This window comes from Lactuca virosa, chromosome 8, assembly GCF_052849685.1.
Source record: "Lactuca virosa cultivar CGN04683 chromosome 8, Lactuca_virosa_CGN04683_v6, whole genome shotgun sequence".
Taxonomy (NCBI): Eukaryota; Viridiplantae; Streptophyta; class Magnoliopsida; order Asterales; family Asteraceae; genus Lactuca; species Lactuca virosa.
The window spans coordinates 328,790,207-328,800,690 of record NC_136433.1 but is presented as its reverse complement, the minus strand read 5'-3'; the positions used below and the strand labels follow the sequence as shown (position 1 = coordinate 328,800,690).

The window sequence follows — 10,484 nt, the reverse complement described above, 5'->3', positions numbered from 1 at the left end:
ATACTAAACTAAAAGGAATTTGACTCTAATACAAAAACCTGGAAAGAAAGCTAAAAACATAACTTTCCAAAAATACCCCTGGAATAAAAATCGGATTAACCCATTAATCACTTCTTAATCGGATTGGTCATACCACTCGTTCACAATAGTGTCAGTTCCTCTTCGAGTAGATTTGCCTCATCTTTCTCCCATTTAGGACACTCTTTGCTATAGTGACCAAACTCACCACATTTGAAGCATTTAATGTGACTTTTATCTCAGACATGTTCATTACCATCTCGACTCTTCCTGACCAACGATCTCTTCCCCGACCACGTCCACAGTCATTCCGATTTGAACCTTCATTGCCACAATGCTTACAAACATGTAGATTTCTTCACTAGGCAACAACAACAAACAATGAATGTCATCAAATTTCTCGGTTCCTATTATACGCTCCTCGCATGCCTTTAATCTACCAACGACTTCATCGAATAACATCGAATCCTAGTCAAAATATTGCTCTACTGAAGCCATGATTTGGAGAAATGACTTAGACATCGAGTCTAGTAACCTTTTCACTAAATCCATTTCTTCAAGTCAGTAACCAAGGCTTCTTGATTTTGAGGCTAAACCAAATAATTTTGTCACAAAACATCAACCCTTACACCTGCCTTCATGCACAAACTTTCAAGCTCCCTCTTTAAGGTTGCAAATCGAGTTGTTCCCACCTTATCTACACCTAAATACCATGTTTTCAGCTCATCCCACACTTGCTTTGGGTCGGTGTAACTCGCTATTTGCAACATCATGTCTTTAGGTATCGCTTGAAACAAAAAAAAGCAAGAGCTTGTTTTGACTTCTTTCAATCCGATGCTTCACCTAACACCCTCAATTCATCTGTCTTCCATATATTGTGTGCATTGATAATTGATTTGACTTTGACTGCCCACAAGAGATAATTCGTTGGAGTCAAACACAGAACTTAATATGATATTAAACCTCCTTCTTTAACCATTGACATCCTATTCTCTCTTTTGACAACCCTTCTCTCTTTAATCAAGCTTGTTCCAAGAGCACTCTTCACTGATCAAGAAGACAAGGCCACTCTGAGCCTCTACGTTGTTGCCACTGGACTTTAACCAAGTGCAATTCCTTGTTCCTCAATGTCTTTACTTTCTTATCCAAGATCGCTATCGGACTCTCAATATAGTTCTGGCGATCATCAAACTGAATGTCCTCTAAAGGAACCACTATCGTCTCGTCAGCTACACACTTCCTCAACTTGGATACATGGAAGGTGTCAAGAATCTGAATCAGCTCTTCTGGCAGCTCTAACCGATAAGCTACCTTACCCACTCGAGCAATCACCCTGAAAGGACCAATAAATCTAGGACCCAACTTGCCCAGCTTCCCGAATCGGATCACCCTTTTCCATGGGGATACCTTCAAAAGAACAAAGTCACCGACCTAGAATTCTAGCTCGGAACGCCTTCGATCTGCGTAACTTTTCTGACGACTCTGGGCCGTCAGCAATCTCTGTCTGACCTACTGGATATGCTCTGTCATCTTGAAGACTATCTCGGTGCTCCCTCCATATGACGGATATAAGATTAAGGTCATCGAAGTATACCTCATTTCGGGATGTTACACAAATCAAAGCCATCTGCTTTGATGTCTTCCTGTCCGGTTATCATGCCTTTCCGGTTAGTCTCTTGCTCTCGTTAGAACAAGTCCGATCAAGAGAAGTCGGGGCTGTTATTAAGATGTTTCAACTTGCGCTAAAAAACGACTCACATCCCCTTGAACCGCTTTGATACCAAAGTGTAAACAAAGGGGCTTCTGTAAAAACTTAGCCTTGTACACCAAGGTAACAGGAAAATAAAAGAAGAAAAACAAATGAGATTAGAAGCTTGGTGCCTAAGGTTTTTCTTTATTAAGCAAAACAAAAGGTCTAAAATAAAATGACTATTAGCCAATTTATAGTAAACTAAAAGGAAATTGACTCTAATACAAAAACCTAGAAAGAAAGCTAAGAAACAAAACTTTTCAAAGAGACACTTGAACTAAAAATCGATTAACCAAAGAGAAACTTGAAGGATTGGTCGGGAAAACTATGGGAAAACTATGGAATACAAAACATGATGGAGAAAGATGGCTTGAAAGATTAAAAAAAAATAATAATACTTGTACTTTCAAGTTTGCATAAGTACGTTGAAATAGATTTATTATTATAACATTATAAGAAATGTTTTGTATATAGTAAATATTTGATAAAATTATTAGGAACAATCTAAAAAGCATCCAACAAAAACAGTATTGTAATTTAGATTATCCTTTCTTTTTCTTTTTCTATTTTCTTTTTGTGTCCCCAAACACGATACAAGTAATTTCTCTAGTTTTGTTTACTCCACTCCGATCCACTTCTGGTCATTTCGATTTTCCATATACCAAACATCACCTTAAAGTAAATAGTTCTTGTCATTTCTATATACCAAACATCACCTAAAGTAAAGCTTTTGGTAACAACTTGAAGATACCCATGATTTCATGTATGAAGTTTTTGATTAAAAACAAAATATTGCCAATCATACCGGTCTATAAGCCTAATTGCATCAATTGTAATCACTGTTGATGATACAAGACGAAGCTTACCCAAGGATCAATCCTACTTTTAGAAAGAAAAATGTGAGGTTTTATCCTACGACATGCTATTTCAAATACGTTTAAACAATCTATTTTGTTAATTTCTTATTATATTTATATATGAATGTTGAATTCATGTTTACATCTTGGATTCCATAAAATAAGACTGAAATTAAATGAAACGATGTAAAGTCTCAAAGCATCATTTGTTTGAATTCATCAAATTTAAGAACTCCATCACCATTAAGATCAAACCGACTAATCATCCCAGCACACTAATCCACACTTCTCGACTCACGGAGTCGATTCAGCATCCGGTTTAAGCTCCTGGGAGTTATGCAATCGGTTCCATCCATTTCATACATTCTGAAGGCTTTCCTCAAGTCCTCAAGCTTCTCATCTTCCTTCTCGCTTTCCATTAAACTAACAAAATCTTCAAACCCTAATTGTCCGTTGTTTCCCTGTGTCGATTCCACAACAACTTCTACCTCTTCGAGTAAAATCTCCTTGTTCCAGATCAATCCAACACCGTGTTGCAGCTCTGATGGAGATATCATGCCGTTGCCATCTATGTCGAAGTGATCAAATACGCGTTTGTAATCGCTTGATTTGATCATGATTGATTTTCTGTTGTGTGAGTTGGGACGATGAAACAATGTGAAATTGTGAATGTATCACTGATGATCTGGAGAATTGATGTTCTTGAGGATATTGGAGAATCGATTTATATACTACTCCACCACGAAGCTTCGAATTTTGAATTAATACACGAGATGAATTTGATGCAGAAACGAAATGAAATTGAATTTGTATGAAATTTCAAGCGGTTACTACACGGATTTTGATGCCTTGCAATGAAACAGCAAGGTAATTGCAGAGAAATCACTCCAACACGCAACTTAAGTCTTCAATAATGACATTTATTCTTTTTGCCGTTAAAAAATGACATTTATTGCCGAGGATACGTTTTCTTTTGGTTTCTTTCAATACGAAATTATGATTGTAAATTATAAATTTTGAAACACTATTGAGTATATTTTATACTAAAATATTGGTTAGGTCTTTTCATAAAAAAGTATTCGTGAATTGGTGAATATATAAGCTACAATTACGTCAAACACATTTTTAACATTAAATAAAGACAAATTTGTAAAATGGTTTTGTCAAATTTATATGGTTTTGGTCAACAAATGTTTGGTGGTGTTTCTGTCCAATTTTAGATATTTTATGCGTTTTTTTGTCAAAAAAAAATATTAACTTTAATAACTTACGTATTATCTTTTTTAAAATGATAATTTTATCTTTAGGGATAATTTTTTTTGTAACCAAACTAAAAAGAACATTTATGCATCTCTTCTTTTTAATTTTATTCGACTATTATACATTAATTAATTTATTTTAATTTTTTTAGGATTAATTTTTTTTGTAAGATTATTTATATATTAATAATTATTATTTTTAATATATAATATTTATTTATTAATTAATATTATTTTATTGGTTAAATTCGCACATTCGGTCCAACTTTTGAAAGTTGACAGGATGCATCGCATTACTGTGGTTTAAAGAAATTGCACTGGACATCCTTAATCCACTTTAAAAGACCATTTTACCATTACTTATATATATATATATATATATATATATATATATATATATATATATAAAAGTGTTTAATTTTTTTTATATTTTGCCACTTACATTCTATTTTATTTATTTATATTTTTTATAATTTATATATTTTTTTAAAATTTTATTCGAACATATTTTTAATGTTTTTATATTTTCTTTGTTTATATTTTTTTGACGTTTTATTTGAATAAATTTTCTAGTGTTCTTTTAAAAAAAATTGATTTTTTGCTCGAATATATCTTTTAATGTTTTTTTATATATTTGTAAAGCTTTTTATAAATATTTTTTGTTTAAAAATATATAAAAAAAACTTAATTGAATGAGAATATAAGTAACACATATTAGATATATATTTATTTATTTTAATAGGGTTGTTGTATAGGCTAACCGAAATTTAAAACGAGTATCAATAGCTTCAAATTCAATTTTTTTAGTTTTATAATTGTTTTTACATTTCATTCCAAATGGAAAATGCTAATTAGAATTTGTCACAACTAGCATTTTAGCTAGGAAATTTTGTACTCATATAAACAACATCCATTGTAATACTTGTAACTCTAATTCGATAGCACGCATTATGCTCATCCAATGACAACAAATTCGATCAAGGTTCACACGTAAAGTTCAAAACCTTATACAAAACATTTCAAATAGTCAACTATGGGTTGAAAACCCTAAAAATCCCAGTTCAAGTATATTATGGACTAGGATTCTCTTATTGGGCTTAATGGGCCAATAAACCTCAATTTGACTATTTTGGGCCTAAAAACCCTAAGTGGGCTCTAATTGAACCCATGTTCTTGAAACTCTAGCATTTTGGGCCATGTGGGCATAGAATAATGCATCTTATCCCTAATAGGCCATGGTGGGCCATAAATGGTTTCATTAGCCCTAATGGGCCATAAACTCCATTTCTTTTATTCTATTGGGCCGTGAACCATCATAAGGGCCCAATCGGCCGAAAAATATTATTGGGCTTTATGAGATTCGAACAAAGCCAAGAATGGGCCCAAAACCATTTCATCTTCATTTCATTAAGCCCATTCTCAGCCCAATGTATCTATACATATACATACATACACATATATATATATATATATATATATATATATATATATATATATATATATATATATATATATATATATATATATATATATATATATATATATATATATAAAGAGAAAAGAAGGGATTTTGTGCATATGACACCTCATGTTTGCATGGTGGATATCCATGCAAACATCACCTCAAACTTCTTCTCCTCTCTTCTTATTATCTCTCGGCCGAAACTCCATCACACCACCATCTTTATTTTCCTTCAAACACTTTCAAGAACTCACTCAAGAACCTTCCTTTCCTCTCAAAATTTTCGTGAGTTTGGAGGAATATTTCAAGGGTTTTTCATCAAGGTCTCAACCTTTTGGTAAGACATCATCATATACTAGTTGTTATCTTCCATTTCTATGCTAAAAACTCTTTCTCACATAGCTTCATTTCGTGTTCTAACTTCCTAGAACCCTTCTAAGCTTGAGACTCCTTCCAAAGAAGCATCCAAGGCCGAAAACACCTTCAAATCTCCTTCATTTCTTCCTCAAGACCGAATCCATCATCATTATGAGTTCATACCCCTTTGTTTTCGGTTTTTATATGTTTTGGGGGAGAGTACAAGTTACATATGTGATAGATCTAAATATTGTGCATGTTTTGTGTGTTTTTCTTGTGAAAATGTGATAAAACATTATAGATCTCGAAAACTCTAACAAAAATGGGTGAGATTTGGAAACTAAAGCACTCTAAGTAACATTCTATAAAGATGAAAGTGTTAAACATGTTTAGATGTTGAAAGAATTAACAAAACCGTGTATAAGGACCATATTTGCCAAATAAACAAAAAGTTGAGACCCTTATGACATTCACGGTTTCAATAAGGACTAAAAGGGGTCATTTATTTTAAAAATGAGCTTTTATGATATTCTTGATGTTAAAAGGACCAAAAATGTAAATTTTTACATAATGGGCCTTAATATGGGTCCTTACAGTTTCTTGGGCCTAAATTGCAAAAATATCAATTTTATGGACCAAAAAGTTATTTAATACAAACTTGAGCCAAAAATGAAAACTCACGGTTTTAGGGGCTGAAAATGACACTTTATTCAAATTTGAGCCGAAAATGTTATTTTCACAAAACTTGGGCTAAAAATGTCATTTTATCAAATAAGGGCCGAAAATGTAAATTCCTACAAAAATGGGCTGAAAACATCAATATATGCATTTTTGGGCTAAATTTGTCAATTATTAGATATTTGGGCCGGAAATACAAATTTTTATAAATTAATGGGCTAAAACGTTATTTTAACCAAAGTGGGTCAAAAATGTCGATTCTTTGGAAATAAGTCCATAAAAGTGTATTTTGGGTCTTAAGGGACCTAAAGTGTCAATTTTTAATAAAAATAAATCCAAATTGTAAAGATATGGATTAATGGGCCAAAAATATAATTATAACAAAATATTGGACCCTTTTATGTCATTTCGGTAAACGTTCAAACTAAAGTGAACAATGCCATGATAAACAAACAAAATACAACGATTTTATGTGTATTGGGCCTAATACTCACTTTACATGTCTATTGGGTCTTAGTGGTCCATTTACATGTTTATTGGGCCCAATTCATTCATTACATGTTTATTGGGCCTTAGTGGTCCATGTACATGCTGATTGGTCCTGGAATATTCATTATATGCGTAATGGGCCTTAAGTATCCCTTTGCATACTTATCAAGCCTGGAAATAACTTACATGTTTAATGGGCCACAGCTGTCCTTTTTCATGTTTGTTGGGTTTCATCCCTTCATAATCATACTTTATCAGGTACTTGCAAGTCTAAATACATACATGTTAACATTATTCTTTGTGTAATTCAATACTCATGTGATAACAATTAAGGATCTAGTGAGACATGTCGGTTAACACCATTGAGTGTATGATCGTAGCCTGTAGTTATAACCAGAGTCTCCTGGAGGGAGAGCGAGAGTTTGTGTATAGATCTATACGGGGGTGACTCCCTCACACCTACACTATTCGCTACAGTTAGACTAGGCCAGTCTAGGGTGACAAACCTTACCTTCAACAAACCGACATTTGGAAAGTGCCAAGACAGGCGAATTAGTCCCTATCAAGCATGGCTATAACGACTCACATAGAGATCATTATCATCTTAACGTTACGGAATACAAATATAAATCGTAACGATACAAATCATTCATAATCTAATACGAGGTCTTAGGGTTAAGACTACAATACTTTTTATAATAAGAAAATATCGGATTTTCTGGGGAAAGATACTATTATACACTACCTTCTACTTACAACAGACACATACAAGGAATTTCTAGATTACAAACTTATACATATTTTCTACAATAGAAATCACACATGCATGTTACACTCGATTTATACATCATTTTCAAACTATTTTACAGAAAATATCGGATTTTCTGGGTTTTACTAATAATACAAAGTCTTTCATTCAAACATACTTGTGAACTCACCAACATTATATATGTTGACCGTTTTCAATATAACTTGTATTCTCAGGGATTCATTAAGCAGGAAGGTTATCAAGAATTGTGGAAGTTGTTTTATTTTGTTATCATCGTACACTTAACATTTTGGCATGTAATTTGTGATACTATAATGGATGTAAAACAATGACAGTTGTTATATTATATGCATGGTGATGATGACGTTATGCTTCATTTATATTCATTGTGATGATATTCCAAAAAAAAGTCACTCAAGCCCCCGGACGTTTCCGCCGTCTGGTTTCGGGGGTGTGACAGGTTGGTATCGGAGCATTGTTTATAGTGAACTGGCATATCTAATCATACATGATATGCAACTATAAAACACATTGGGACTAAATAACTCTGAACAAAACAAATAAAATACATACTTATTTGTGAATTTTAGAAAATCAGCATAATAATAACCAACATAAGTCTTTGGAGAAATTTGACGTTGCGATTAAACTTGGGAAGCATGTAATCGTATTAGGGATGAGTGTAGCCTGATCAACTACATTCCTTCAGAATACGACTAACATATGTTCATGAGTAATTGTATTGATCAATGAACCAAAAACTACCCTTTCAATACCCAAAAGGGAGCATATAAGATCCAACTTAAAATAATTAAAATACTATAGGAATAATCTATGTGTAATTTATTTCTAGTATTTATGCACTTTTGTGCAGACGCTATGGCTGGATTTCATCACCCCGGCGATCCTTATTTCCCCAATCAGGGAAATAATGGATGGGTGGAAGAGCCAGAGGAAGAAGAACCCGAGGAAGACCCTGAAGAAGAAGAAATTGAAGATGGACCTGCAGAACCAGTGGTAGGTTTTGAAGAAGAATAGTCCAGTGATGGCATCGACGGTGACTCGGATGCAGAGTCCGTAGTCATCAACCCACTGTTCCCAGTGAGAGTTCCAGCTCACCGATTAGGCCCCAATGGCCCTACACCTCCATGCAGTGTTGATATTTGGAGGTGGAGCAGACAGCAGAGGCAACGTCCCCCATTTGGGATGTCAAGAAGGTTCTACGATCTGGGTGATGGAGGGCCAGCTGATCGAGCTCTTCCGGTTATGGTGAGGCGACTGTGAGATACTGGTAATTAACCCAGAACACTGCTGATCAAATGTACCAGATGCAAGCTGCGGTTGCAAGGGCAGAGAGAGAGAGAGAGAGAGAGAGAGAGAGAGAGAGAGAGAGACAGGAAGTAATTAGAGACTTCCACAGGAGGCAGGAAGTTTGGAAGGCTCGACTACGAGACACCGAGCGATAGGTGGCTCGTCTCCAGGGTGCTGAAGGGTTTTGAGCATTCTAACGCTCCTAAGGTGTACATGCAACCCTAGAAACCTTGGATTTATGTTTTACTAAGATACATGCAAATTTGCTTTTCCAAGGTTCTTAACCTAACTAGCATGGCATGGGGAACTTTGAAACATAATAAGCTAGTAGAGTTACATACCTTTTAGTAGTGGTTGATTGCTTGGAGTTTTAGAGCCTAGCACCAATAATGTGGATGCCTCAAATGGAAATCACAAATCACCTCAAACCTTGGAAACTTGAGAGAATAGTAGAACAATTCTAGAAATCGGTCACCCTTAGTTCTCACACAAAAACTAGTGCAATTTCAAGTGCCAAAGACTCCTTTATATAGTGTGGTGGATTAGGGTTACATCCATGTAAACCCTAATACCTATGACCTTTTATTTCCATGAGATCCATGGGTTAAAGCTCCATGGACTTACCATGCAAGCCTAGCCCATTCTAAATAAGCATTAGCCCACACTATATAAATACAAGAGTCCATATTTAATTAGTCACACTTTTGATCACCAAATTAATTCTAAATTAATTTTAGATCAATACTAATTAAATAATATGATTTCATATTAATATATTAGAACTTATAATATATTAATAAATCATAACTTGTACTATTCTCAAAAGATTATCCATATAAATTGTTCGGGTGAAGTGCAACCCAAATGGACCGTGTCGGGTCGGGTCAAGTACATCTCAAATATAGTTATGGACTTAGACACCTTATCCAACAGTCTCCCACTTGGATAAGTCTAATAACTATAGTTGTAATTATGACTTCAGGAACCGACCGACAATCGTAGCTCTTAAAATTCTGTTGAACTATGAAGCGCCATTTTAGATAAGGGATCATATAATCCTCTGTTCTAGATATCAGCTGGACAAATACATGGAACAATGTCTTACTTATTGTCCAGAAGTTTGTTTTCCCATTTCCGATTTGTTTGACATAGAACTTAATTGAACACATCAATTTAGTTCTGACCGGGCCCGGTACATAGGTCACAACAAAATCATCGAGGGGCCCAGATATCGCTTTTAGTCCAAGAAGGAACAGATAAACTTCGACTCATATGCTTGTTCTACTACTTGTTGAATCATACACAAAGGCACGTTTTATAACATCGAGTTACCAATGCGTTTTCGTACAATCAATGTATAACCAACTCATAGTCAACAACTCATATCTCTAGGTTCGAAGACTTATATGATATTACTGTGTCACGATCGCTCGAGATAAATTCCATGAAGTGGTACAAGTGAGCGTGTGTTGAATCCAATACTCAGAACTTATGAGCACTCATGAATGTTGCAGCAACTCTTGCTATGTCGAAC

At 34.5% G+C, this 10,484-nt stretch overlaps 1 pseudogene; it reads right to left on the bottom strand.

Moving 5' to 3' along the window:
- Positions 1-2,900: 2,900 nt before the first annotated feature.
- Positions 2,901-3,242, bottom strand: LOC145131784 (calcium-binding protein CML38 pseudogene; annotated as a pseudogene).
- Positions 3,243-10,484: the final 7,242 nt, after the last annotated feature.